This window comes from Emydura macquarii, unplaced genomic scaffold, assembly GCF_026122565.2.
Source record: "Emydura macquarii macquarii isolate MOO-44397 ecotype Brisbane River unplaced genomic scaffold, CSIRO-AGI_Emac_v2 contig_1363, whole genome shotgun sequence".
Taxonomy (NCBI): Eukaryota; Metazoa; Chordata; order Testudines; family Chelidae; genus Emydura; species Emydura macquarii.
In genome coordinates, this window is record NW_027131500.1 from 14,631,912 (window position 1) to 14,659,911 (window position 28,000).

The 28,000-nt window shown below is 39.7% G+C and overlaps 2 long non-coding RNA genes across 4 annotated transcripts; one reads left to right on the forward strand and one right to left on the reverse strand.

Moving 5' to 3' along the window:
- Positions 1 to 63: 63 nt before the first annotated feature.
- Positions 64 to 22,792, reverse strand: LOC137155600 (uncharacterized). The gene is made up of 4 exons (XR_010920566.1): positions 22,733 to 22,792; positions 22,548 to 22,598; positions 21,835 to 21,938; positions 64 to 278 (listed from the first exon to the last, which is right to left on the reverse strand). It is a non-coding gene; the product is annotated as an uncharacterized lncRNA (long non-coding RNA).
- Positions 19,196 to 27,968, forward strand: LOC137155599 (uncharacterized). 3 transcript variants are annotated; one of them, XR_010920565.1, is made up of 4 exons: positions 19,196 to 19,237; positions 25,090 to 25,243; positions 25,451 to 25,566; positions 27,834 to 27,968. It is a non-coding gene; the product is annotated as an uncharacterized lncRNA (long non-coding RNA). The 3 variants fall into 3 exon arrangements; XR_010920563.1 differs by lacking the exon at positions 19,196 to 19,237 and adding an exon at positions 23,090 to 23,241; XR_010920564.1 differs by lacking the exon at positions 19,196 to 19,237 and adding an exon at positions 24,470 to 24,995.
- The last annotated feature ends 32 nt before the right edge of the window (positions 27,969 to 28,000 follow it).

A 28,000-nucleotide genomic window follows, 5' to 3' on the forward strand; every position in this document is an offset into this window, starting at 1 on the left:
TTATATGAAGAAAATGTAAGATCATCACTTGCATTTCACAAATTTTTATAACTTTTAGTTTATTTAGAAAGATGAACAAATACAAACCTTCTATGAAGGAAGTATTCTTAATATTCCCATTGATACAGCTAGACAATGTAGTTCTAATTTTCACCAGCACAGGTACAATGCAACAGTTCATGCCCTCTTGGGTCTTTGTATCTCAGCTCTGATTTGGAGGGCCACCTCAAGGGCTGATAGTCTTCATGTTCATTCAATCCTTGGACTCTCTGCTGAGGCTGGAAACAAATGTCAGTTTTGTTGGTGCTGGGAGTTGGCTGTGTGGTTAAAATATTTTCTTTTTTTTTTTTCTTTTTTTTTTTTTTAAATCCATTGCTCCTTTACTGACTCATCATTTTGTATGCCTCCTTTCTCTCCCTAATAATCATGCAAAAATAATCATGTTTATGTTTCTTCTTGGCTCAGATCTTTGCAGAACAAAGTGAAAAACTTTTAAAATGTGATCCTAATTCCCCCCTTGGAGCTTAATGAGCATTGCTGATTGCCAGCCTAACCTTAATTTCAATAACTAGCAGTGCAGCAAATGGCATATGAACTTTAATTTCTTACTTCCTGTAACAGGGGGGCTCGCTCTTAAGGGTTGGAGGGCTGGGGACCAGCAGATCCTGATTACTGAACAAGCCACACCTGGGAGGAATCAGGTGATTTCCCTATAAAAGAACAGCAGGAACCTGAAAAAGAGGGGAATACTCAAAGACTTGAACTGGTAGGAGCGAACAGGCTCAGGTGTCAGAGGAACAGAGTGTCAGGACTGAGACTCTAGCTCGGTAGGGCTTAGGAGTGGCTCTCCAAAGCAAGGAAGGCCTGGGAGAAGGGAGAGAACACTTTATGTAGACTTTTGGATGGACTTTGTTCTGGGAGTTTGAATTTTGTTTGGAGTTTTTTTTATATTAATAAGCCCAGTCCTCAAGGAGGGGATTTTTGACCACAAAAAGCCTGAATGAAATTTTACTTGGACAATTTTCAAGGGTGCACTTGGTTGATGGCTGGCCCTGTCATCCTTCCCTGTTCTAATGTGGTATTTTTTGTTGCCCCAAGCAAAAAAACCCAAACAAACCTCAGTGGAATAAAATGTTATTTAGGCTCATAGACTTTAAGGCCAGAAGGGACCATCATGATCATCTAGTCTGAACTCCTTCACATTTCAGGCCACAGAACCTGTAATAGACCTATAACCTCTGTCTGCCTTACTGAAGTCCTCAAATAATGATTTAAGGACTTAAAGTTTCAACCAAAGTGGATTCTCTGTATGTGGATCTTTTATCACTTTTTGACCACTCCAGAGAGGACTAAATTTGCCACTTTTGCTTTATGTGCACATTGTTTCATGAAGTAGCCATGTGGCAGAGGACTGATATAGTGGTGGCTTTTGTACATTCAGGTCTGCAGCAGGTTGTGCAAAGAAGAAACATTCTTGATTCTCTGCTTCATTTGTCAGCAGGATGGGTAACATTCTACCACCTTTTCTTTCATTTACATGACTGACCACTTGAAAATAGAATTTGTCTGAAGGCAATCAATTACAGGTACTGCTTACTGATCTGCTGCTTGTAGTGATCTATAGAAAAGATGCCTGGTTTTCTGCAGGTGTTTTTGGTGTTGAGCCAGATAGAAGTTGTTATGAAAATCAAAGCCCAGTGGTCATTTAACAGTCTTGCTGTCTTCAACTGTGATATCATTAACCTTTATTCTAAAGTAGCCACACTTTTATTTGCATATTTTCATCTGTCATTAAATAGGAATGATCATGAAACAACATATGAGATCTGAATATCCTTAAAGTTTTGATTCAGTCTTCATAAATGGCCTGTAAGGTATAAGGGGCCTAAACTTCGAAGCAGGTGTCAATTTTTTTTTGTTAAATAAACTAGTGGAAAGCAATGTGGTATGTCATATCACAATAAACCAGAAATATAGTTTTGGAAAAGTTTTATAAATTGAAAACACCAAGGATAAATGCTTCAGAATAGTTCTTGTATCCAAAAACTATGCAGAAAATAAATGTTTTATCATCTATGAAAAACAAGCATTCAATTCTTTTTGCTCTCCCAAGGTATATACGGTTGACAGGCTCTCTTTGGCATACCTCCATTTGCTATTTAATAGGCAGAATAATTAGGATTAGATGTTTAATTCACAATAGAAAGGAATATTGATGGGGTAGCTAAACTCATAATAACCCATCCAGCCTGATGGAGTTCTGAGCCAAAAAGTCTGTAAGCAATTCAATTATAACAGAGGTTCAGTTAAATGTTACAGCAGTTGTTTATTGCTCAGGAACATATCGCTTTCCAATAATGAAACATCTGCCAATAGAAACTACAGGGAAGATCCATACCAAGATTTTTTTAAACAATCTACTCATCCATAAAAGACGGTAGGAACCCACTCCTCCACCTATTGCCATCAATGGCAATTTTGCTATTAATGTCAAAGATGCAGAATTGGACACTAAAGCCTCACCCCTGAAAAGATTTATACAGGTGTTCAACTTTACACTCATGAGTAGTCCTAAAGAACTCAGCATGTGCATAAAACCTTACAGGATGTAGGCTTGAGTGTTCAGCTGAATCTGTCTTTAATATTTACATGGTGATTCAAGTTTTGACTTAGCAAGTTTCCAGGATAGTGCCATCTTCATCTGGATAGCCTTCACTTACATTACGATTATAACTGGTGTTTGCTACAAATTACTTGTGAAGAGGTGACCAATTAGGTTCCTAGGTTACTTAGGCATTTTTTCTATTAGGTGGGTCTCTGGGTAGAAGATAAGGGAACACCCTGAAGATGCCAGACAACTGTGAATACCCTATTGGACCAACTGTCAGCATCACTCAGCAGGGCATGGTGGGGTAGCTGGTCTCAAAGCTAACTCTATAAAATGTCATCTGGGGCCTATGATGATGTTTTAAAGGGGAGTAAAGACCACCTTAAAATAAGTCTTGTCAGGGCATGTGGGTTTCATTAGTCTCAGTAGGCAGCTTACTTAGGAAAAGAGAAACTTCGATTTCAAACCAGGGGTGTCAGGGCTTGGACAACTGACCTGTAAAATTCATCTAAAGGATATGCTCATGTGAACATACCTACGTTGAATAGGGAAGTGGCAACAACAGGGTATGGTACAAATTAACATTTTATTTTTAATTTTTTGCCTCATTTAACCTTTTGTTCCCTTTTTCACTCAAGACATACTTTACTTTTTATATTCAAAGAATGTGTCACCTCCTTAGTGAAAAACAATTGTCACTCATTAATATTAATAGTCTGACTTTTGTCTGAAAATTTCAAGTTAGACTTTTATTAGTCGTTTAACAAAGAAAGACTTGTGATTGCAAGGATGTCTAAATGTGCGTGTGAATAGAAAAGAGAAAATGCTTATTGGGGCGTCTATTAATTTAAAATAAAAATTGATGGTGTAGCATTACTTGCTTAAAAATAAGGGTTCGTGTGAATTTAGCTGTTACCTGAAATCAGTTTGTTCTTACCCTTAGTAGGGAAAGGGAGCCGATTCCTGCAAGAACCAGGGTATATTGAATTTAATACTCCTAGATATGACCATTTAATTTGCTAAAATCCCACAGAAGTGCCTGTTTGACAAAGGATTCCAGATTTTTTCAAAAGTGACTTAGGGATGTTAACACTGCAGAGGGAGACTGCAGCAGTGAACCTAAGATCCTGGGTCAACTGTCGAGGATTTGCAGGGTTCATGCTACAGAGCTAAAAATAGAAATGTAAACATTCAAGCTGGAGCCTAGGCTCTGAAGCCCAATGAGGGGGGAAGGTCTCGGAGCCCTGGCTCCAACCTGTGCTCAAACATTTACACTGCTATTTTTAGCCCTGTAACATGAGTCCTGGTCATTGACCCAGGCCCTGAGACTCACTGCAGTGGTGTGTGGTTTTTTTTTTTTTTTTTTTTTTTTTTTTGCAGTGTAGACATTAAGGCTTGTTCTACACTTACTGGTCAACCCAGTGCTACACTGCTTGAGGAGGTGGTTTTAGTGTGTCGACTTCCTGATCGAATGAGCTGGTCTACACTGACCGCCCAGGTTGATCCAGATAAGTCAATTTGACAGCAGCGACTTTGCCGCCATCAGTGTAGACATACCCTTAGCAACCAAATCCTATTGATGTGTAATGAGACTTCAGGTTCCTAAGCGCTTAAGAACCTTTTGATAATGGGATCTAGGCTCCTAGGTCAGTGTGTGTCCACACTGCAATAAAACACACACGGGACATTCCCCACAGCCCAGGCTCCATCCTGCCCACGTCTGCACTGCAACTTTACAACCCTGCAGCCTGAGCCCTGTGAGTCCGAGTCAGCTGACATGGGCCAGCTGCAGGTGTTTCACTGCAGTGTAGAAGTAGCCTTAGGCACTTTTGAAGATTTTACTCTTATAGGTTTTATCATTATAGATGGAGCTTTTCAGTTGTTTATAACTGCCAAACTTTAATCATTTGGGCTGAAACTTTCCATACTGGGTGTCTGCCTCAGCCTGATTTTTTATTTTCTTTTGGACACTTCAGCTAAAATGGTTCAGCCATTTTCAAGAATGATATTATGGAAAAATGTTGTTTTGCCTATGTTAAATTCATACAACCTTTCACTGAAAAGCTCTAATCCCTGCAGTCTTTGGCGTATATTTCCTATATTTGTTTCTGACAATTGTTCTAGTTGAGGAGAGATGTTAAAAGAACAAGCTGAGAAAAGAAAGGAGAGAATATCATATTTAAGAATGAGAAATGTTTTAGCCAGAAAAATTAGGAGTATGTCTTCATTGCAAAGCTAACCCAGACTCTTAGTTATTGTCCTTAAAACTGCTCCTATTCTCTCTCTCACACACACACACACACACACACACACACACACACACACACACACACACACACACACACACACACACACACACACCCCCCTCCCTCTCTCAGCCTGGGTTGAAAGCATCATTAAACTCCACTATCTGGGCCATTTGGGACTATAGGCTAAAATGTGAGTGCTTCTTTCACTTGGACTGGTAACCTGACCACTTTGCAGTGAGGATTTGGACTAAATCACTCAAGTGCTGTTAGTCTTCCAGTGCTTCCCCACTTAATTCTGTACCTGAAAATATAACTCTTGGAATGAAAGTGTGATAGCATCTATAATTAGGCTTGGAAGAGTTCAGTTTATTTTTTTAGAATTTCAATGGATAAGCTATTTAAGCAAGTTTTCAATTTTTATCAATTTAAATGTTCAGTTGTAAATTATGGGGGGTCAGATAATAGAAGGGCTAGTCAATAATTATTTAATGACTGTTGATGCTGAGAGTCAAAAAGTTAAAGCTTTATAATCGCTAACAATGTCAACATCACATGTTAAAATACACAAATTAAACATCCTTTAATCAAGCTCTAATGAGTTCTAATAAGCATTTTTCCTATTTTGCCTCTAAAATTTTAATGATTACCAATGAAAATATTTTTTGTCTCTTTGTGTGTGTGGTGAAATCAATGTTTGCTGCCATTTACCAATAAAAATCAAATTCTTCCAAGCCTATCAATAATTTACAGCATAGTTGATTTTGCAAAGTGATATTAATGCTGCCTTTATGTAGTGGGCTGTAATATGATTACACCATTAGATTTCTTGTTCTCTGATGGGTAATAATATGAGTGGAGTACAGACTCTTCTGTCTTGGGTTATTGTATCTAATCATTTTAGATTTTTTTCATAGTAAATCCAGCATTCTGATAATGTTGAAAAGTTTGTCTTTGTTTGGCTTGGTGCAAGAAACTTCTAACTTCCACAGAGCTACTTGTAATAAAATAACCTTTCATAATTTCAAGACAATCCACAATTCTTTGAGAGAGTAAATTTAGGTTCAACTTAATGTTAAAAGCAAAGGTACATGTTTCTGTGAATGGTGCTGTCTGTGGTTGCCGTGAAAAGGTTATGATATTTGATTAAAGCAGGACTGGTTTATGTAAAGCATTTCCTGAGTCCTTGGTTCCCTATGTGTATCTGGAGACACGGTAGCAAGCAATCATGAGATGGAAATGTGGGGATAGAGCAGGGTTGCTAGGTATAAGAAACAACCTTAGGCACAGTTTGAAAGGAAAAAGTAGTGGATGTGAGGCTTTATTAGATTCTTTTAGGCTTCAGCCCTGCAAGCATTCAAACATGCTTCACTTTAACACATCAGTAGTCCCATTCCCTTTAATGGGGCTATTCGCCTGCTTAAAGCTAAGCATGTGCATAAGTGCTTGCAAGTCTAGGGCCTTGGTGTAGACAGCATATTTCCTGAGTAGGAAGAGGTTTTGAAGCAGCAGATTATTCATTTAAAAATGCAGACTGAAGAATGGGAAGGCAGATTTAACTACTGAAATTAATTTGACAACTGAGCATTTGAGACAGATGGATATGTTTAGACCACTGGAAAAGAAGCGGGAGTAAAATAAAATCTTGCCAGATATAAATGAATCCGTTTAGAAGCTGCTTTAGCATCAGCTGGACAACATTAAGGAATACAAGATAAAGAATTCGGCTCTGAGAAAAGATCTTTGTCAAGCAAGAACGAAACTAGAGAGACAGAAAACTGGAAGTTGATATCTCTAAAGCATTGGGATTTATTACAAGGTGACTTGCAGAAGCCACAAAGGAAAAAAGAATGAAGAGATAAAGCTGACAGAAAGCTATTGAGTTTGAAGAAAAATTAGAGGCCCAAGCTGAGGGTACATCTGAATTACAGAAAAGTGTGACGATGTATGGAGATTTTAATCAACAGAGAGGTAAAGAGTTGAATGTGCTAGTAAGGTGCTAAATTCAAAGAGGTGCTGTAATGAAAACACTTAAAGGGGAGCGTGCAGAGGCTAGATAAGCAGCTCCTGCGGTTTCTGTGGAGAAAAGAGGAGAGAAATCTCAACTATGAAATTGTTCCAACCAACAGCCAAATTTAATCTCATGTATGATCCCAGCTTCTGTGTAGAGGATCTTAATGAAACTCGGAGAGGGTATGAGACTTTACGAAAGACTAGTTACCAGGATAACTGGTAACCAGGATAAAATGAGTCTCAAGCAGACAGCAGCTCCAGAAGTAAAAGCTTCTTGAAACTCTACCGGAAGCAGTCGGACATTTAGAAAGCGTTTGCATTGAACTAGTGGAAAAAATAAAGCAAACAATGAGAGACAGACTGCCAAGGGTGTGAATAATAAATCCCTCCCCAAATCTTTTCTGTCCAGCCAAAACGGATACAGTATATTGTTAAGACCAGGTTTAATCCTGATAAATCAGCCCCCTCTGCCAATGATGCCAGCATTTGCTATCCATTTCCACTTCTCACACAATGAGCTTCCTGTCTTGTTACCCCCTCTGCAGGGAACATCTTTGTTGAGTTCATCTGAAGGGCCCCTACCCTGTCCATATTTAAATCCCTCTAGAGCACGCTTTTCAGCTGTGTCGCCTACAAGGAATCTCATTGTTTTACACTGACATGTTTTGCCAAGATGGGGCCAAGCACCACCTCAATCATTCTGTTTATATGTTGGAGACATATTCCGCTAACATTGGTCTGTCCTTGGATTGTGAGATCCTCGGGCTAGGACTGTGCTCTCTTGTTTCTCTGGAAAGAGTACCTATCATAACCAATAATGGTGAAGAATAGTGAGTTATAATGAGGTTGTCTGAAGATTTAAGGAAAATATGAAGCACCATTTGTTTGTTCCAACACCACATTTTCCACTAGCAGAAATAGCCAATGGGTTTCTGTCCAGAAAGTATTGCAGGAAAAAATGTTTTTAAATACCCACTCATCCCAAATGAAATAAATACACTAAATACAGGCAGCTTTAAGTAATAAGTTGCTGAGATCCCTGCGGGATTGCAAATGGGAAGGAGCGGAGAGGGAGGGAACAACTACCCCGTCACCCTAATTTCAAAGGAAGGGAGAGGGACTTAAATTTAAATTCAGAAGCTGTTGTAATATATGGGAAATTGGATTCCAAAAGGCTGTTGCTGGAGAACAGCATGGGAATCACGAGCTGGCCAGCTATATGGGTGATTTTGTGCCTTTTTTGCTGATTCTGCCCTCTAATGTTTTGTCTTAGTTTTCCAGGAGAACGTCTGAGCTATTTCTATTGCTAATGACATCCCATTCAAAAAACATTAAGTTGGAGATGGCAAATATTCAGTAGCAAAAAGACTTGGTAAATGAAGGATCTGCTCTACATTTGTTGTACTGGTGAATTTACATACCAACTTATTGAGAGTTTACTCAAATTGTGATTATGACCTTAGACACTCATCACAACCTATTGGATTGTTAATTCAGAATTAGGGCCCAATCCAATGTAAACTGAAATCAGTGGGATTGCTTCCATAGTCTTCAAGTCCTTAATCAGGAAGACTGACAGAAGTATCAATGACTTGACTACATCCCCGATATCAGTCTATTTAATTCTAATGAGGTTAGATCCAGCTGCCTTCTGCACGTAAATCAAGAGAATTGAGTCAAAACAAAAGGTGATGCAACAACCTAAGATGTCCTAGAGCTTTGGGGGGGTCTTGCTTTGTCATCTGTAAGTGCCATTATTGGTATGATCCAATAGATCTCCCCAAATGATTTGAAAGCATGATACTTAGCACCAGCTGAATAGCTTGAGGCATTAGCAATGCATTTGTTAGGATGTTATTGCTTGGTTGCTGACATAGGTACTGTAGAATTCTTGGAGAACCAAGACTGTGCTTTCTGAGCTGTAGTCTGAAATTGACAATATTGGCTAACATTGTATGAATTTTTTAGAAGTCAATTTGCTACCTACCTGCAGATTGAGATAAAACAACAGCTTTTAGCAGCAAGCCTCAGATTTTTAATGGTCTGCTTTTCTGTTGTAATTCAATGTATTTTTAAATGAAATAATGTATATTTTATAGTAGTGTTTTTCTGTAAGGGATAAATTTGTGAGGTCTTTAGTTGCTTGTCTTCTGTGAGACATTCATTTTTTTACATCACTTGGAGAAGTAAATGAGAGGAAAAACTAATATTGTACATATCTGCATCAAGAAAAAAAAAACTTTCCACAGATAAACTCGATACAAAAAACAACCTTACAATTGTTGTTATATATTTGTATTAAAGTAGCACAGATGGGTCCCAATTGACATTGGGGTACAGTATACCAACACACAGTAAGCGGCAGCCTGTGCGCAAAAAGCACACCATCTAAAGAGGGGAAAGAAAGGCAAAGTGATTTACCCAAGAATATGCAATAGGTCAGTGGAAGAGCCGGAAATAGAATCTCTTAAGTCTCATCTCAGTGCCCTGTCCACCAAGGGTAAGTTTTCACTGCAAATTAGTTTGGGTGATTAGCATTCAGGTGTAAGTGCCCAGATTGTCATAGCTTGGGTGTGAGCAACCACACTGCAAAGCCACACTTGTGTGGCCATTCAGCCATGTTCACACTGATACTGTATTCCCTCATATGACATGTTAGAACTTCTCGGGGAGCCTTACGTTACTCTTGGCACTGCAGTTAGCTGAGCAGCTGTAGGATTCTTTCCCAGTCACCAGTGAGAGAAATTGTCCATGCTGGGCACACAGGGAGATTTCGGGGAAGGGAATGGAAGGCTAAGTGTTTAACCTACATCCACAATGCAAAGTGGGTGAGTTTCTAACCTGTGTAAGCAGTACTCAGACTTTAATCAGGACGGGCCAGCAAGCTCGTGTTATAAGTTTTGTGTATAAATAGGAGTGGTAGGAAGTAAGAGTCTGCATTAACTCTCAGGTGAAGATGAAGACACACCCTAGGACACACTACCTCCCAAGGGTCATATGCTTTATTCTGTGTTTTGAGTGACAAAGTGAAATCCCCCTATTGAAGTCAATGACCTCCTGTTCACTTTAGTAGGGCCAGAATTTCATCAATTATGCTTACAAAATACACTATATGGAGTAGCTGTAAAGCACTCATCACTGTAATATCTAGATTTCTTACACATCTGATTCACTGTGATTTGAGCTTGCTTATGTCTGAAAGCTGCACAATCACTACTCATGCTCTATTTGTTTCTTGGCTAGGGTACTCAGTCTCCAGGGCTGTCAAGTTGGAACCTTTCAGAAGCTCTAAATAATAAAAGGCATGGGTCTTAATTTTGACTTTCTCCTCTCCTACAAATGATTTAGGTATGCAAAGTGTTACTATGAGCACTCCTTATATTTAAAAGGTGTTTTTATTGGAGTAGATATAATGAAAGTGAATACAAGTGATAGTCATAATGCTAAAGCTAGATTTAAAGACTACTGCACATAGCATCTTTCTGCATGTAACTATCATTATGTTTTGCACAAGATAATATTAGTGTCACTCAAAATTCAGCATTTGGTAAAATCCCTGCTTTGCAGTGCCATTATTTTTAACGTTTTCTGGTAAATGTGGCTGCCTTCAGAGTATCCACATTCTCCTAACCATTTATAAAGCACAAATGAGACCTGACAAAGAATGTATATGCAGTTGTCTCTATTGATCATTGCATATTGTGGCTAACTTGCTAGAGCCCATCTTTGCATTTACAGGTTGTCAGATTTATTGTAGTTCTCAGTCAGCATCATGATTCCCTTTAGCAGTCTGTTATGATGGGATATTGGATTTTAATGTGATATAAAATCCAATCTGCTTTTTCATGCACCTTGTGTTGGAAAAACATTGCATTTTTTTATTCCCATAAATTTACTGAGATTAGCTATTTCCTTGCAACAGAGCAAAGAATAAGTAACTGAGTTGAGGTACGGTTATCCTTTAAGAACACAATAGTCTAGAAATTAATTGCTCCAGGGATGCTGCAGGACACTGGGGAACATAGCTATTCACTGCTAAACTGCAAATCTAAGTAATCTAAAAAATGAGTCTATATGGAATTTTTCCAGAAGTGAATGTACTGGTAATTCTGCTTTCCACCACTGTAAATGTATTTTATTTTATATGGTGTAGTGACTGTAGACACTGGACTATCCTTTTTCAAAGCAACCTCAGCTCAGTAAGACTCCTCCAGCTCCAGCATTGTTAAATTGATATAGTTTTTAAAGGCTACTTGTACCACTGTTGCCAGGCTACCTGACTCCACTGTGCTGATTGGAACCTCTAGGAACAGCATTTCCCCTCTTAGTGCCATGTCTGGAAGTGTTGATTATACACAGTTAGGGATTAATGTCTCAGAGAAAATAGCATGAGGCCAGAAATTCAGACAGAATTGGGATTTTTCTGAACAGTTCACCTAACTTTCTACAAGCACTTAGAGAAGGGACGAGCTGAGTTCTTTACCTTTCCATATTAGACTCAAGCGTCTTTCTAATCAGCAATGATTGAGTTCCCCTGCATTGTAAATTTATTACAATAGGTTGTGCCTGTTTTCTCCCATAAAGAACACATGGGATCACTACTACTGACTGACTAAGAATTGCATGCATCCTATTAGATTTATTTGTTACACTGCCTGTCCCAACCCTATCTTGACCTGGTTCTTTGTCACATTCATCTCTTACATCTTGTCTTTTTGCTTGTAAGATCGTGGGACAGGGACTGTCACTTATTGCATACTTGTACAGTAACTGCAACAGTGGGCCCAACTTGGTCAAGGCCACTAAGTACAACCATAATATAAAGGTTGCATTACAATACAATTATTATTTTTTATTTTTTTTTCCCCAATAGAAAGTTTGAGATTGACTTGAGTCTAGTTTGAGTCACCTATTTAAATTACCCACATGGAGCATACAGGGTCAGCTTTTACATCTTCAGGTGCTCAGTAGAGCTGGTTGGGAATTTTCTGTCGGAATAATTTCCAACAGTTTCTTCAGAAATGAAATTTTCAACAGGAAAATCTCAATGTTTCACTCACAGTTTTGTTTTTTTCCCATTGGGAAAATTTAAATGAAATTTCATTTTGGGTCAGTTTGATCTGAATTGGAATATTTCATTTTTAATCAGTTCACTAAAACATTAAACTGTATTTTTCTATTGGCACATTGCAGTATGAAAGTTTTAGTTAAGCACCCCGTTTCTCTGACGAGCTGAGCTCCCTGCAGGACTACATCTCCAATAATGCAATGTGGATTTCTCTCTAACCAAGCTCTATGATGCATCATGGGAGATGTAATCTAGCCAGGGAGCCTGGTCCATGCGGGAGAACAAAGGCACTATGACTCTAAACTATAACTCCCATAAGGCAATGCACCACTAAAGGAAAATGCTGTTTAATATTGAACTGACTCTAAAGAGAGCATTTCAGGTCAGCTCAATAAATTGAAACAAAACCTTTTAATTTCAGGAATATTGAAATCTTTATTTCCAAATTGAAATTTTTCAGAATTTCCAATCTGTAAAATTTCAACTATTTACCCTAAATTGAAGGGAAAAAATCAATGTTGAAATATTGGCATTTTCTATGAGATGGAAATTCTGAATTTTTCTCAGCTGTAGTCTTCATTTTCCAGCGAGCTCTATTAATTATTCCTTAGTGCCATCAGAAATGCTGGGTGCTTCACTGATAACTAAGTGATGCCCTTGACTGCAGGCATCCTTTGAGTACTCAGACTTGCCCGTCATTGTAACTTCTCTTTACTACAGCTAGTTCTGAAGGAGCTGCCTAGCTGTCCTTCTTTTCCCAGGTGAATTGGTTTGCACAGAATGTCCTTAGTCTTGTAATAATCCTCAGGTCCCACTGTGCCAAATGGACAGCAGTAAAACAAATTCTGTATGGGACCTGAAACCATACATTTCCTTTTCATTTCTGAAATTGCAAAACTTGCAAATATTTGGTTTCTTGGCGTGTTTTAAATCTTTTTATAAATGTTTCTGCAGTATTCTGAGCTTGCGATTCATAATACTCCCACAGGGTTATTTCAGACAGTTTGAAGTCTAGCAAGAGAAAAAATTCTTCTGTGAGCAGTTAGAAAGAGGTAATGAATCATATCAAATTCCTTAGACACATTTTGACCCTGTTTTGAAATCTAAAGGAAGTAAAAATTAAATACTGCACAATTTATGAAACAACCTGAGCAAGAATATAGATGGTAGAACAGTTTCCATGGTGAGAGATCTGAGCAAGATTCCTCTCCCCATAAAGTAAGCAGAGAATCCTCTTCTGAAAATTCATCTGTATTCTGAGTCATGGACAAAACTATAAAATGTCAGTTGACTGGTAGCATAAATAAGAGGATGAGGAGCTGAAAGTAGGAATGACGTGCACATACTGAAGAAAAGCTATTCTAGAAGGAGTTGGTGTAAAGTCCTCAATGCAATCCATTTGATAAAGCTTATGATTCTTAGTTTCTACATTATACATCATTCCTCTTTGAAGATTTTGTCACAATTGAAGGATGCACTGCTGCATTGCCATCTCTTTATGATTTCTCCGGGTACATCTACACAGCAAGCAAGATCCTATGACTGAGAGTCTCAAACCAACAGGTCTACAGACTTGAGCTCACAGGGCTTGTCCTGCAGCCCTAAAAATGTACATTTCAGACTTCAGAACCTTGTCCCTTGGCTTCAGAGCCCAAGCCCAAACTTCTGCACAGCTATTTTTAGTGCCTTAGTGCAAACTGCACAGGCCCAAGTCTGGACATCTGGGCTCTATGACTCATTACCATAATATCCTACTTGCTGTGTAGATCTTCAGGGCTTAGGTAAAGGTATTAGGCCTATGCTGGGGTGGAATTCCACAGTTCTCCCTCTTAAACTGGGTTCTGGGATTTAGTGTCCTGTGTATTGACTGTTATCTAGGAGCTCTGACTGGGTCCAAGGCACCAGTGTTTCTTCCCTGTGGGAGTCTGCGATCAGTTGTGTATATAGCAACCCCACAGACTTCTTAAAATCAAAGTAATGTTTGTTTTAAGAACAAAGCCATTTTGAGAGAAAAAAAAATAAAACAGTCTCCATGAATGTCTATCTTACCTAAAGGCTTACCACTTAACTAACTTATTCAGACTCCCGAAATAGGTGTCTGTGTCTCAGTCTGGTTCTCCCAAACAACTACTTCCTCTCTTGAGAGAGTGTACCTTTTTTAAACCCTGCTGTAGTTCTTTTCTTCAATGTTCGCCAGCCTTTTCCTGTCCTTGTTCAAACCAGTTTTATAGATTGGCTGGAGAGAAGATAGAACCTTCAAAGCTAATATTTTGGTCATTGTCCCGTAACAGCCCCAAATAACAACCCGTACTTGTTTACTGAGTGGTGGCTTCTCTTGAGCAATTCTTTCCCACCCTGCCTGCTTTTCCAGACAGCCTCTTTAAACTAAACCAACACGTTCAGACAGCAAACATCCCAATAATGAAGTTAGCATACAGTATTCATAAGTATTACTGAGCGGCTCTAAATCATGTTGCATCATGGATACTACCTTATATTTTCTAAAATATTAAATCAGCCAAACCAATAACTGACCCCTTTTCTGAGCAGAAGGATATAATTTACTCATCAACCTTAGGTGCTGCTCTGACAGCTGGTAAGTGTCCACCTATTTTAGAGCCTGGTCCAAAGCCAGTGGCATAATTTCAATTTATTTACTGACCTTTGGCTCTAGTCATTAATGTTTACTCTCTTCAAATAATTATAAGTGAATTTAGTTTTAGTAAAACAAAATATCACTTGGATGGCTATAGAGATGGAAATTCTCTATGAAAAAAAAATAGGTAGGCAGAATCAATGTGATTTCACTTGGAATTTAACTTAGAAGGACCATGTTTAGAAGTGAGATAGTATCTCATGTTTCATGTATTTTAAATCCTTGGCCACTCTGATAAGACTTCTTCTAAGAGTGCCAATAATGCTTGTGGATTTTGTAATGTGGAACTGCACTATTCACTAAGCCATTCATTTATACAGGACACAGAACAGCTATGGTAATAATTCTGGGTCACTCACTCACTTAGCTGGCCCAAAATCCAAATTCAATCCAGACCACTTGGCTGTGGCTTTGTATAGCCTATTAAAATCTCATGAACTTTCTACTCTTTATTTTTTCTTAATTTTCATTCTGTGCCTAATTCAATGTGTTCTGCAATACATTTGAAGAGATTTAGTTTAACAAGCAGCATTTTGCTATCTAGCACAGACACTTCTATAGACATTTAGGATACTGCCTGTGGCTTCTAATACATGGTAGAATTACCACATCCAAAAAAAAAAAAAAAATCAATTAACATGCAATCCTTATTTAACTCAAAACTTATAGTGGTAATTGCAGGAGTGACAATATTTTTTCAAAGCTGGCAGGAGATGTTTGATATGCACACCCAACTTGAATTGAGCCAAAATATTTAGAATGGAAAAGGATACTATGAAAAGTTAGGTCACACTCACTGTGAATAGATCTGGTTGAATCTGATTCATAGATAGTTTAGTGAATGAAAATGAGTCTTTTTTGGTATTGTTTGAGTATTTTGAAAAGTGACAGCTCTTTGTGAAAATATGCAGGAATTCTTAGAATCCTATAATTTAGGGCAAATGTGTATGAAAATTCATTCCAGAAAGTTAGTGTTTGCTGATCATTGTTTTCTTGCTTAAACTGTTTCAGTCAGCCAGTAAGGGACCAGAAGCAACTTCAATGGCCAACATGCAGGGCTTAAGGTGGGCAGGGTCATGTAACAAAATAAATAAAAATTGAGCTGGATCACTGAAGCGTATACTAGACGCACTCTCTTACCAAAGTTACTGATCTCAGTTCCAGCCTCTGCTCTCCTTCCCCCTGTGCACAGGCACTATGTGCTCATTGGCTGACAGCCTCTTGGTCAAGCATGCAACCATGCCACTTAGCTCTGTTTACTGGTTCCTCATTGACAGAGGTGTGCTCCCCATCCACTCCCAGGGCTGCTAGCCTGCTGGTTGGCAGAATCTGATTGGCTGGCTGTTTGTGACCTGGATAGAAAGGGATTGGATGGTGAGTATGTTAGTCCCAGAAAAGTGCCAATGGTTGTGTACCTAACACAGCTGGGGAGGCTTCCACGTGTGTCAGATTGAGGTGGCATGAAAGTGACAGAGGAAGCTGAGGAAGGGCAGTGGAGGAGAGGCAACAGGAGGACCACTGCTTAAAGTGCACTAGGTTACAGATTTGAGATACAGAATTTTCTAAAATGGGGGACTGGAGGAGGCAAAACTGATGAGGGATGGAAGGCAGAATGGATGGGCTGAAGTTGTGTGGATGCAGAATAGATAGTGGATCAGAATTGGTGGAGGTGTGGGGGGAGCAGAGCAGTTGTGGAGACCAAATTGATGTAGGAACTGGAGAATATGATTGATTTGGGGGCAGAATTAATTGATGGGTGGTGAGCTGATAGGGGGTTGAAGACCCCTCCTTTTTTCAGAACACATTCACCCGAATAACAGCCTGAATAACAAATAGTGAAAAACTGAAGTTTGTGAACATAGTCTGAAAATATCTGCTAAATGCTTACCACTAATAAATACCTTCAAAGAAAATCAGGATGAGTTCACATATAATTCACTAACCTAGGAAAAGTGTCTAAATTCATAATGAAACAAGCTCAGCCTGTGAAGATTCTATTGTTATCTATTGGGTTATTGATAAAAGACATGTAGTTGTCACTGTAGTACTGTATTAAAGAGGATAGAAGACAGAAATATCTTCTGCCAGTCTTTTGATCAAAGACAAAATAAAGCTATCGAAAAAATTTAGCTTAGATTGAAATGGTAGCTTGTTTTTCAAGAGCCTTTCACCAAGCACATTATCATGCGTGATATGTCACCCTCAGCCTAAGAAAGCCAAAGTGACTCCCTAAGAAAAATTAAATTGATATTACAATTTTCTGAAATAAGGACACAGTGTTTGGGACCTCAGCATCTATCTCAATTATAGGCTTTGTATTTAAGAGTTTAGGGCTTGATCCAAAGTCAATTAAAGTCAAAGGAAGTCTTTTCATTGACTTCAATGGGGTTTGGATCAGACTCTTACTCTTTCTGATATATAATCTGAAACAGGTCTATTTGCAGCTCCAAAAATAAAACAGGGGACTTTGGCACCCAAATGCTTTAAGATTATGTAGCTCTCTTATCTAGAATTTATATTCACCCATAACACCAGAAACTAACCTCAGTGTTTCTAGTACCCAAGGTATTTAGTAAACTAAATGGAATTCTACACTTTCTGAGGTTAACATTTTTATTCAGCTTAGGTAAAATAGGCCCATTATTTTTTTAAAGGGCCCTGTATAAACATATTGAACAGACCCACTGTACCCACATCTGGGGGAGGGAGTAGGCAGCTTAGGCAGACAACCACACCACACGGTAAGTGAGAGGAGGGTAAATTTGCTATTCAAAGCTAAAACATAGTCTAAGTACATTTTATGTATTTTGACAAACTCAGGATGGACAGCTGCAAGAGAGTGGTCCGGGATGTGGGCGGGTGAAAGCCTATCACAGCTGAAAGCCCCGCCCCCAGCCTAAGGGGAGGAGCTACAGAGCCCAGGAATCAACCAAGTATAGGGGTGGGGAGGGGGGGCAACAAATGACAAATCAGGAATGGGCGTGGGGTCAAAGGGTCAAAAGTAGGGAACTGTCGTGGAAAAGAATCACACTGCTACATTTTAGAGTTGGATCGGGTGCAGCTTTAATTGTGACACACACACAATCATATAACCATAGCTATGGGGAATACTATAGCCATAGGGAAAACCCAGGTGGCTATAGGGAAGTCAAGCAGCATGTCTGGATGCTGGGCAAATGTACTTCACCTGGCTACCAGATACAAAAGACTTATATACGGGTTGCTTAGGTTCATTTACATGAATTCGTATAGTGGAATTTGATTAACAGTTTATACTTAACAGGAAAGACAATTATATGTACAATGGGGTACGCCAGATGTTTTCACAGGAAAGACCAAAGAGTCACTTGATTATACAATGTGGTTATCTGGTACCTGGCTATCACCCAAAGATGGGTGGCTACACAATACATGTTAAAATGCTAAATTGTATGGAGTAACTTCCTATGGGGCCAGGAAGACAGGGGGGCACGTACTGATACTTATCAGAACAGGAGATGTCGGTTTACAGACATCAAAAGGGCTAGAGTTCACAAAAGGAGTTTGCATTTAAATGTGGTCCTGAGACATCCTGTGGGATTTTAGCATCTTTATCTCAGTCTGGGGCATCCTGTCAATGACTTAACCTGAGGGCTTCCATCACAGTTCAGGCTACCCGGTTTCAGGCCAGGCCTTCTATGACCAGTTTCAGGCCAGGCATTCTATTAATCAATTCTATGATTAATTCTTTGATTCCACAGAACCTAAAGGGGACACTGAACAGAGAACCCTGGACAGTGTGCATTGCTCCTCAAAGGTGTCTAGGGAGCCAGCAGACACAGCCCAAAGGAACACCTTTTCATTACACACACCCTATCTGTGGCTGGACTATCTGCACTATAAAGAAGTCTCTGCCGGGCCTGGAGGTGGAAGACATGGACCTGAGTGTGAAGGCAAAACAAATCCTGTCCTCCTTCCTCCAGGGGGAGACACAGGACCCCACAGAGACCCAGTGGGGTGCTGGCCAAAAGAACCCCAAAGCTAGCTTCTGGAGATGGACCAAGAAACCCGGGCTGGGCTCAGGGTGTTGAGCCAGTGTCAGACCACGGATAGGACCAGCTGGTTAAGCACTGCAGGGAAAAGCACTGGAGCAGTCCTGTTCACCTCCACAGCTGCTCATCCACCCTGCCCTCCAAATCTTCCCAGTTCTTCAGCAGAGAGGGTTAGGTGATGGAAGGGTGGCCCAGATAGAGAAGTGGACCCATGCTTCACCAAATGGCTTGAAGTGTGGGTGGGAGGGAGCTCACCTGCTACCCATCCCCAACCATCAGGCAAGAGCTCTTGACCCAATTGACCTGGGCGGAGGAGGCCACTGAATAAACAGTCTGACAGGCCTCCACCCACACCAGGTCACCCGGGTTCTGTACCATGAGGAGTCATTGGCATATGCTGACAGGACCACCCGCAACTCCAGCACACAGAGCACCAACCCCATTAGCTCTACAATGATAAAGGCCCTTTTTCCTATAAAATGAGAAGGGGTTACCTCAGGTCAATTAGGGACACCTAAGTCCAATTAAGGGCTGTCTGAGACCTTCAAAAGCCCCTCTTCTGATTAAAGAGGTGGAGGAGAGACAAACTGCTGCAGGGTGATAGGCATCCCAATGGTAAGCGCTGCGCTCCTTCCTACAGGGGGAGTCACTGAAACTGAATGCCCGTTTACGTGAAGGACTGACACGCCAGTGCCATGAGCAGGACAACATCACCCCATAAGGGGGTGGGGAAAGATATTCCCCTTTGGGTTTGTGTTTGTAAATTGGTTTCTTTTTGTCTGCTAGAGGAACACTCCTTTCGCCTGTCCTGAGGCCTACTTTGAAAATACTGATAAGAGAATACAGAGAGGGAAGACCAGCACTGTCTAGAGGGGGCTGATTAACCCAAGTCCCTACTGGGGGAAGTGCCAAGTCTGGTGAGACAGAAGAGGGGCCTTGCCACAGTATTTTCATCTATTGCACAATGTTACTGATATTTTAAATAAGGGATATAACTGTATACAGTTGGTGCCACTGGAAAATCAATATTCACCCACAATCACCTCAGCACAACCTCTGGGATCCCACAGTTGTTCTCTATTCTAAGTATGTGGTGGAAGGATGGTCCAGTGGCTAGCACACTAGCCAGGGCCTTGGGTTTAAGGCTTTGCCATAGACTTCCTGTGTGATGTTGGACAAGAGCCTTGTGGGTAAAATGAGGAAACTAGCACTTCCATACCTCACAAGAGTATTAGTTGTGAGGATAAACACAATTGTGAGACAATCTTTAGTTATTTGGGGGCCATATAAGTTTCTCAGATAGCTAGATAGTTGGTAAATGTTGAGTTTATTATGGTAGCTGAACATTGCAGGTGAAATCCTGGCCCCATTGAAATCAATGGAAGTTTTGCCATAGACTTCAGTAGGGCCTGGATTTCACCTTTTGTAACAACATTTTTACTTTTGTGATGTCAAGTTGCTTGTTTTAAATGTATTTGTTAATTATAATACTTTTGTGCTCCATGCAATCCTAAAATTGTGTTCTATTGCGAATTCTTGACAACCCTCTTTTTAAGTGCAAAGATTGCCTGTGCACGAAAGAAGTGTAAGGACAAAGTCTGTAGGATATCCGAGGTCCTGAAATTCTTTGAAAAACTGTCAGTTCTGCTTACTAATGATACAATAAATGGTGTCTGTGATTAATATTATGAAAGAAGGAATATCTGTCTAGTAAAAAACAAGTTATCTAAGCTCACTATCTATATAAATTGATTTTAAAGTCCAAAGGGACCATTATGATCTGCATAATACAGACCAGGGAATTTCACCAAGTGATTCCTACATCAAGCCCATAATGTCTCAACGTGCTATTATATATCTTTTAGAAAGCAATCCAGTATTGATTTAAAGACATCATGTGATGGAGAATCCACTACATTCTCAGTAAATTATTTAAGTATCTAATTACCTCATTTAAAAATGTGCATCATATTTCAGTCTGCATCTGTGTAGCTTCATTTTCCAGCCATTGGATTTTGTTATATTTTTGTCTCTTGCTTAAAGGGATCATGATCAAATCACCTTTTAATCTTCTTTGATAAACTAAATAAATGGAGTTTTAAAAGTCTCTTATAACACATTTTCCAGACCCTGAATCACTGTTATAGCTCTTTTCTGAACCATTTCCGGTTTTTCAATATCCTTATTTTAATGTGGACACTAGAATTGGACACTGTATTCCAGTAATGATCTCACTAATGCTTATTCATACATGGTACTCCCCTGTTTATATATCTAAGGATAGCGTTCACTTCCTTAACTATACATCATTTAGGTCTTTCAAAAAGTGACTTTTTATTATTTTAGAGCAGTCTGTGTTTTAACAAATGTAAATGATACTTGAATGTCTCTTGGCACTACGTCAGTGAGATTTATTATAGTTATATTTTAAAAGGCATGTTATTTTAGAAAGTGTGGGACCTTTCCTTCTGGCAACTGATTTACATTTTTAATACAATCAAATTATGTTTCTTCTCCTTCAGGAAAATGTGACTTTCTGTAATTGAGTAGATGTATATTGGGAAAATGGTTGTTAACTAAGGGACAGATTCTACCACACTTATTCATGTTGCGCAGTCCTATATTCTTTCAGTAGTCCCATTGATTTCAGTTGCGCTAAGCTTTATTAGTGTTGTGCAAACACATAATTGTGGATTGGGATGTTAAGACAAATACCTGGGCAAAAATATTGTAATGAGTTTTGAATGAAAAAAATTCTTATCAATGGGGAGAAGGAGATGAATAGAATGTAGTATTCTCTACAAAAAAATTAATCTGGAAAATCAAGGTGTCATGTACAAATAAGAAAAATATATTCAAATGAACTGATTGCCAAAGTAATATTAACAGCGCTCAAATAGGAGTGCCAGCTTTCCATTTCCCCTTCCCCAGCATAATCTTTGTGCTTACTTTGTATTTAAAAATAAATTAAATAAACCATCCATTAGTTTCCATGATTGTGTGTTCTGAACAAGTTTAAAGGCTTTAAGGCAACTGGAAAAGCCTCAGAGATGGATTCTGCTCTTACTTACACCTGTGTAAATTTGGAGCAGCTCCATTGATGTGAATGGAATTACAAGGGTGTTAAATCAGTGTAAGTGAGAGAAGAATCAGGACCCCTGTATTTGGAGAGTCAGTGTATGGAATGGAATGTAGTAACCATCCTACAGTACCTTGATTGGTGTCTTGGTAGGGTAGTTGGCTAGCTCTCTTCTGAATCTGCAAAGTATGTTGGTCTGATGCTGTTCTCCTTTCTTTGTGGAAACATGACAGGGTGCTAGGCAAAGAAAAGCTGAGTCAGTCCTCTGTCATATGAGCCTCGATTCAGAAGGGAGAATTGGAGCCAGCTGGGTAAGCCTGCACTTAATGGGCAAATAGGGAGCAGCTGCTGGCCTTGTTAGCCAGGGGCTACAAAAGGCTTACAGGAACTAAGCATGGGAGGGGGAGATGTTTTAAAAAAAAAAAAAAAAAAAGGTGTGTGTGTGTGTGTGTGTGTGTGTGTGTGTGTGTGTGTGTGTGTGTGTGTGTGTGTGTGTGTGTGTGTGTGTGTGTGTGTGTGTGTGAAGGTGAGGTCATCTTTGTTGATAGTTGAGGTTCTTAAGATGAACTGTCTATAGATAGAAGATTGAGGGCAAGTAAACTATAAATAAATGACACTGGTGGGTGCATGAAGCTGAGGTCTTTGACTAGTTTATGGGTGCAAAGGACCTGAGCAACAGGAAGACCCTGTGCAAACTTGCTACAGGGAAGTAGAAGCTGGCAAGGAATTTTCATATCCCTCTCCTCAATCCAGACCTTTAGGAGAATGGATGGCTTGTTCACTGTCCTCAAGTTAAAGCGGGTGGTTAGGTTCCATCTTTTGCCATTGCTGTGAATGGTCACTTACCTCACACTGCACCATGCTATAAGGGATACGCTCTAGAAGAAAGACAAGCTGCTAGGGGAGAAGTAAGATGGCTGATTATTATCTTGCCACTAGAAGACAGATTTTAACAGAACCAAAGCTTTGTTAGTACTGACTCAATAAAACAAAACTTGATTATTAGTCATGTCCTGACAATGCAGAATTACCTCTAACATGCTCCTTTAGTTGCTGCAAATGTAAATTAGTATTAGCTATGAAAATAGAACTGGAAAAGATCAATTAAGTAATAAAGTTCTCTGTCATATGACATTTTCTCTCTACCTTTCCTCCCACACCACCCAAGAATTGAGGAACAGTTGTTACGGTTCTGAAAGAACTTCTTCTAGGCTAGTCCTAAAATACAGAGTATAGAAGATAAAACTAAAAAAGGAGAATGCTAGATTATACAACAGCAGCATCTGCTAACATGCTAATGGGAGTCTGCTAAATCCCCATACTCCCACTTTAAATTGCACCATTACAAGTCTGTCAGGATTTCCATTATAAAGCTGAGGTATGCCTGGGAGGCTAAGTAGTTCAGTGGGCTATCATGCAAGTTATCTTTCAACTCCATGGTGCATTCAAATCCTGATTGGATAAGATGTGAATTTTGTTTGGTGGTCTAATTCTGATCTCCTGTGGATATTTATCCACACCACATAATGATGCATGACTGGTAAATATGTCTTATTCAGGGGGTGGCTCTACATGAATAAGAGTGGGTGTTGTAAAATTGATCAGAATGAAATAGCAGAACTGCAGTACCTGAAAAACTTGTATGACTCCTGGCTGTATCCAGAAGTATTAGTATCATTGACTTGAACTTTCCCATGGATTTGAGTTCTTTGTTATTCACTGCAACTGGTTCAGAAACTATGCTGGAATTGAATGAGTTCAGGCACTGTAATCCATAGAATGTGTATGTATAATACCAGCATTTTCTCTGTTTTAGGATCTCTAGTAGAGAAAACAATGTCTTTTGCTCCTTTGTTTAGAACTGGAGGAACACTAAAGAGTGGTGCTGATGTTTAGCAGGAGGGTTTAATTAAAGAACAATAGCTATTCTGGACTAATTTACGTAGCTTGCAGATCTCTTGTTGATTGTCGCTGAATTTGCCAGTAAGTGTAAACCAGGCCTTAGAGTGAGAATATATGCTGGCTCTTTGCATATGGAAAGCATAAGACAGAAAACTGGTACTGAGGGTGGATTATTAAAGCCATAGACCATTTAGTGAATGCAAAGTTGTAGTGAACAGAAGGTAAACGCATAACATCCCTTACAGTTAAATAACTGCATACGATACACTGAGTTCACATACACCTGTTATTAGTGGATATAGTAAAGGTTAAAGTTATCAGTGAACAGTTTGCATTTGTGCACTTTGTACCCTTACTTTCAGGGAAGCCATTTCTGGGAAAATAAATCAGCTGTCCAACTGCAGTGTCCAAAATAACTCTCAAATCCTTCAGTAAACATGGAAGTCTCTGGCTTTTGCTAAGTAATTTCTCTGTTTCACTTATCAGAGTGCTAGCACGGGATGGCGATTCTGTATATCTCTTGCCTTCCTGTGCTACGTTATCTTATTAAAGAGTCCGTATAATAGCTCAGATTTAGCTAAAGTTCTCCTCAGGGAGTTTCTTATATTTTACTGATAGTGACTGTTGGCACTTAATTAGGGCATTTGACATTCAGAAGCACTTCAGGACCATTTTCATTTGGTAAAAAATATTACATGAAACTGTGCTTCTTCTGGAGCGATGCTATGTGCTTGGCCATAATGGCATATCTGCAGAATTCCCTAATAGTGGATGTGTAATGCCCGGTGGCCGAGGCAGGCTTGGAGGGTCAGTCTAGAGTGCTAGGGTGGTCAGGTTGTTGGCAGGTCAATCTGTATCAGAGGCAATCCAGGGCAGTAGTCAGAGTTTTTGCAGTAGTCAGTGAGACGGCAGGGTAGCATGATGGAAATGTAACCAGCAGGTACTGGTTTATAGCCCAGACAGATTCCTCTTCGGTATTTATTCAAGTCCAGGTACCCAATGAGAGTGCCATCTGTCCATCCAATCAGGGACAAGGGGTGTGGCTTCTGTAGGCTTTTAGCAGTAAGGCTGTTAGTCAGGGGTGCTAATTAAGTGCATTACTATAGCACAACAGTTAAGGAGTTCAACACTAGCCTCCAGATAGGATATAATATTCCAAAACACCTTTTGAGAATTCCACACTCAGAATTATTTTGTTAATAATGTTAATGATAATTGATAATTAAGCAGCAGTTTCACAAATTCAATTTGAGATCTCTCCATGACCCCTCCTAAAATAAGTAGATTCAGCCTCTGGTTATATATAAAATAAAGCTGTTAGAATGCCATAACTTTCTATGAGAACTCTTGGATATATAGCATTCCATATGTCCACAGAAAGGAACTCAAGTGGTAAGTCAGCCTAATGACCTAAAATGGAGGGAGGAATATCAGGATAAGGTGGTCCAGAATAATTATGTGGGGTTTTTGTTTGTTTTTTCTGCAGGGGACAAAGACAACAATTTAATTCTAAAGTTTACTGGAAAAGTAAGGAGAAACAAATAATAATCCAGGCTCCACCATCCTCGCAGAGCCAGTGTGCCTATTCCTCCCAGCACAACCAGCAACAGGTCCAACATTTATATTAAGGACTCTTGAAGGTTTGTCATCTGGCATCTGTGGCATGCACTAGAAAAATCACAAAAAAATTTTGGATAAAGAATATCAATTTATTTAACAGGATGACACAGATCTGATACCTCAATGGGCTAAAGCCCAGGGACCCAAACCACGGAGTGTCTTGAAAAGGGAGTAATAACAATACAATTGAAGGTTTATAACTCACACCCCCTGGGCACTCTCAACAGGGATGGATGACAGATGGGCATGGAACTGGACATCGGGGAGGATGACAAGAATGGTCAGAATCGTGGCAGGACAGCAACCAACAGCAGGGATAGATGACACAAGATCACAGGAACAGGTAAGGTCTCTCAAACTTCTTTATCTTCTGTCTTGATCTGTCGTATTGGGGAAAAGCATGGGTTGCCACCTGTGTGAGGACAGCACCCCATGGGAGCTCTCCAAAGTCTTTTATACTATTAGGCTAACCAATCAGAATGCCCCATTTTCCCACTTGTCTGCACCTGTCACTCTAGGTTTTACAACCGGTATGTTCACATGGTGCACACAGCACACTAAATCTTTGCACACAGTCCCAATTTGGTGCACTCAGTACTCTGGTGTTGCACACGGCATTGTATCATTAACTTTTAATCTTTACCTGGGAGGAGAGGGTTTACAATTTCTATCATCAACCAAAAGCAAGCCTAATCTAGAGGAATCATTAAAATCAGTATCATGGGTGGGATCCAAAGTCTCCTCAGGCTGGTATTAATTGGCCAGAAGTAATGCATAATGAAGCAATAATTTTTCTGTCAGTACAACCCAAAAGCCAAGGCATTATCACTGGAGGTGAGAATAGGTAAAAAGGACTGATTGGAAAAGGTTATTTAAAATTATATTCCAAGTGTTTAAGAGATGGTCCTATCTGTGAAATTAGAAGGCCACTGCTCACAAATAACCTCCTATATTTAATTGCAAAAAGCATTATATTATCATTACAATATATTTTCAAAGTTAACTCCCTGCATTCTCTGTCTCTGCTGTACCATTGGAAGACACACAGATACGGGCAGAAATAAAATATCTACCTTTAAACGTAACTCATTTCATAGAACAAACTGATTTGGAAAACATAAGAGCACCTCCACCAAGTTTTCATTCATCATGAGAATTGAGCTCAAACTGAACTCTTTTTGGTGGGAGTGTAGGGAGTTCAGGTAATGAAATCTGGAAGGTTCAACAGTCTCTACATGGCTGGTAGGCCTTACTTCAGCAGCCACCTTATCCTCCCATCTTTCAGGAGTTGAACAGAGGACCTGCTGAGTGTTTCCATGGCGTGGCTGGAAGCCCCTTCCACAAGCTTCTGAATAGCAGCATGCTTTCCCCCTGTTTTTCAGCAGTGGGATCCTGAAATGCTCCACAAGGTTCAATTGCACAGCAATGGCATGCTGACATGTTAGAGAGCAAATGATTTTTGGGGACTCAGGAGAGAGGAGTTTTGTCCTTGGCTCAACGTCAAACTTCCTGTGTAACTTTGGCCAAGCTATCTAATCCCTCTGTACCTCAGTTCCTCAGCTGTAAAATGAGGATAATATTTCACAGAAATATTGAGAGGATAAATTAATGTTTGGAGCAGCTCAGATACAATAGAGATAAATGATATAGAAACGGCCATAAGTAAATATACTCTGTAAGACACTTCGATGTACAGATGTAGTAGAATACGCTACAGTGTTTTACAATCCTTGTCTTTCTGTGTGAGAACAGACATTTCAGAATACTGCAGTGTACTCTGTAACAGCTGCAACAGAACTTCAGCAAAACCTTTCTGACTCTGAAAAATGGGGTGTGAAGCCTGAAGTCAGTGGGAATTGAAGGCACTCGGCACCTTTCATGATTGAGGCTTTGATCATCATTGCATGTTTTATACCTGTAAAACATGGAGGAAGGGGGATTGTGCTTTTCTGTGGAAAAAACCCATGGGAGGGCTCCAGAAAATTCTGCAAACTTCCTCCCAATTCTTCCAGTGGGCAGAGCAGGGTACATTGCTTCTCCCTTCGTGCTCACATGGAAGGAGCAAGGTCAAGCCCTAACCTCTGTGGGTTCCTCTGATCTAGTCTAGGCACAGGCCATTCATGAGACAGCTGTGTACTTTTACACTTACTCCAGCACTCTCTGCTTCCTTCCTTTCTTGGCTCCCTGGAGGCACACAGTGGTATTTCCACACCATTTGTTAACCCTGGGACCTTCCTGCAAGGGAAGACTCCATGATGCAGAGCAATAGGGATTTTTCTATTCTGCACAATGGTTGAAAGGGTACAATACATATCCCCAAGCCTTGCCTTTGGCTTCTGCCTCCCTACTAATGCATCCCCAGGAGATGGCGGCGGGAGGGAGAGGGGATTTGGAGAATTGTATTGTGTAGGCGGTTGGTTTCCCCCCCTCATGGGAAAGGGGAAAATGGTGGTGTGTGGATTCAGGCACCTCCGTCTAATCTATATGGATCACTGTTGTAATTGTTTTTTTAAAAAAATATGTATTTTAAAGGGATACTTTGTAAGTTAGTTAGTGGGAAATCCTTTAGTTTTATCCTTCTGACACTAAAACCAGTGTTTTTCCCCATAGGTTACTATGATGTAACACAAAAAAGCAAAGAATAAACTATATATATATTTATAAAACCCCACAAAACAAATAAAACCTATCACAACAACACTGGAACAGACTGTTTTCCTTCATGTGTCTGTGTGCTCTGTGTTTGTGATCCAGCAAAATAATTAAATGTATTAAGA